The following is a 2,666-nucleotide window of genomic DNA, read 5'->3' as shown; positions in this document are numbered from 1 at the left end:
GTATATCTTTATGTTATTTTGCTTATATGTTTCAATGCTTTTATGAAGATGAAATACAGTTTTCTGTAGATTGGGGAAAACATTACAAATATTTGAAAAATAGTCCTAGGACTTAAAGGGCTCCTGCTATTTTTCTGTTGGCCTTTTGAGGCCTGATCCATTCTGTCTGGGTCTTTGTCTTGATCCTGTATGGAAAACCTTCTCATTCAGGAGAAAATAGTTGTATCCCTAGCTGCCACCACGACAAACAATGAATAAAAAAAAAGAGGACAATGAATAAGAAATTATAAAAAAACTGGGGAGACTATGAGGAAAATTGGGGAGACAGACAGAAAAAGGTTGGCCAGTGGGCATTGAAGAAAAAAAAAGTCTGGTGTTATTTGGTTGTAGGTGATTAAAGGTAAAGATAATATACTGTACATTTGAAAACAGTTACCAGAGGAGTTTTAAATGTTTTACCACAAAAAAAGAAGACAATCGAGAAAAATAAATATACTTATCTTAATTTGTACATTACACAATGTACACATTTATCAAAACATCACATGGAACTCTGTAAATACATCAATATTCTGGGCCAATAAAAACATATACTGACATAATTTTCCCAAGCTCATATATGAAAACAACATAGTGAATCCCACCACCATGTCTCTTCATAAGAATGGAACTCTAACTAGAATAAGATATATTCAGTATATTCCATGCTTGTGTAATTATATCAAAACGAATTTTGCCATCATATATAACCAAGAACCAATAAATTAAAAAAGAAAAAGAAAAAAAGAAGTGACAAGTGAAGGAAAACAATTTTTCTGATTAAGCTTACCAACAAGTAAATTCAAATTTAAATACAAAATTTAAACCATCATGAATCTATCAAAAGAAAAAGTCTTGTCATCTTGGGGGAAAAAGCTTTGCTTTGAAAACTTTGCACTATCAAAAAAATGGGGACTAAAATCTGCAATTACATTAAACTTGAAATTGTTTGATCCAGACACAGTGGTGCACACCTATAATACCAATACCTCAGGAGGCTGAGGTAAGAGATTCCAGCCTGGATAAAATGGGAAGGCATAGTTTCAAAATAAAAATAATAAAATGATCTTCAGGTATAGCTCACTGGTAGACTTGTCTCACACGTGCAAACTCCTGGGTTCAATCAGAGTACAGCAAAAGAAAATGTTGACTGGTTGATCAAATCATGTTGATCCCTTATTTTTATAAGGGATACCTTATAAAATAAGTAAATAATTTAAAGAATAAGGAATAAGAAGAAGACAGGAATACAAGCATGTTGCAAAAGCCTTTTCAAAGTCTCTCAAGATCAAGACAAAGAAAACCTATATCCAAGGTGAAACATAATCTGAAAAATGGTGCCATATTGAGATTGACCAAAAACATCAAGTCAAAGAGGAAAAGATGTATGTGCAGGACTGAGGTCTCATTTCCAGTTATAGGAAATGCAAAGCACATCATGCTGAAAATGTTTCTCTCCTCAGGACATTTCTCAGAGCTCCTTTCATATCCCAATTCCTCAAACTGTAGATAAAGGGATTCAGCATGAGGGTGTCCATAGTGTACAACAGAGACACAATGACATCCTTGTCATTAGAGTTATTGGATGAGGGGACAAAGTAGAGTGCAATAATTGCTCCATAGTACAGAGAAACCACAGAGAGGTGGGAGCCACACGTGGACAAGGCTTTGCAGATGCCCTTGATGGAGGGTCTTCTCAGGACACTGGCCCCAATGTGGCCATAAGAGACCAGAATACATATGAATGGCAGGGTAACAACTGCTAATCCTACAGTGAGGATGACCAGCTGATTGATGGTGGTGTCAGAGCTGGACAGCTTCACTAAGGCAGAGAGGTCACAGAAGAAGTGGTGAAGGGTGTTGCCTCTAAGGAAAGAGAGACGGGCTAGGAGGAGGGTGTGCAAAAGGGCAATGGCAAAGGACAAGACCAAGGACACAACCACTAAGGGGAAATAGAGGCTCTTTCTCATCATTCTGGTGTAGTGAAGCTGACAGGCCACATACCTGTCATAGGCCATTGAGGTCAGGAAGGAAGCTGTCAAGATCCACAAAAATTAAGAAAAAATATGCCTGGGGAATGCACCCAGCATAGGAGATGGATTGAGTCTGCATCAGCATGTTCATGAGCATCTTTGGAGCCGTGACCGAGGAGAAAGAGATGTCAGTGAGGGCCAAGTGGCTGAGGAAGAAGTACATGGGGGTGTGGAGGAGAGAGTCCAGCCTGATGAGCAGGATGATGAGCAGGTTCCCCAGCACCGTGGTCAGGTACATGCCCAGGAACAGGGCGTAGTTCATGCCTTGCTGCTCTGGCTGGATGGGGAGCCCCAGGAGGAGGAACTCGGACACACTGCTCTGATTATCCCTCCTCATGTTCTTCAATTTCTCTTTTGCTGGAGACGAAAAAAAGACACAGAAATGTTAAAGAAGGAGACGTCCTTGAGACTATTACAAAATAAAAATCATGGTTTTGTACTAGTCAGTAGGTGTTTTTTAACTGGAACATCTCAAGCTTTTTGCCACACTAATATGCTAGGGAAAGTCTGGACAAAGCTAGCTATTTGTCTACCTAGGAACCAACACAGTATATTTTGGAGAAACCATGAAACATGAATGATCATCAGATGAGA

At 39.0% G+C, this 2,666-nt stretch overlaps 1 pseudogene; it reads right to left on the bottom strand.

The window, feature by feature from the left end:
- Positions 1-1,475: 1,475 nt before the first annotated feature.
- On the bottom strand, positions 1,476-2,409 carry LOC144254347 (olfactory receptor 1J21-like; annotated as a pseudogene).
- Positions 2,410-2,666: the final 257 nt, after the last annotated feature.

This window comes from Urocitellus parryii, chromosome 4, assembly GCF_045843805.1.
Source record: "Urocitellus parryii isolate mUroPar1 chromosome 4, mUroPar1.hap1, whole genome shotgun sequence".
Lineage (NCBI taxonomy): Eukaryota > Metazoa > Chordata > Mammalia > Rodentia > Sciuridae > Urocitellus > Urocitellus parryii.
Note: the sequence above shows the minus strand (reverse complement) of the source record. Positions and strands in the feature narration are given on the sequence as shown.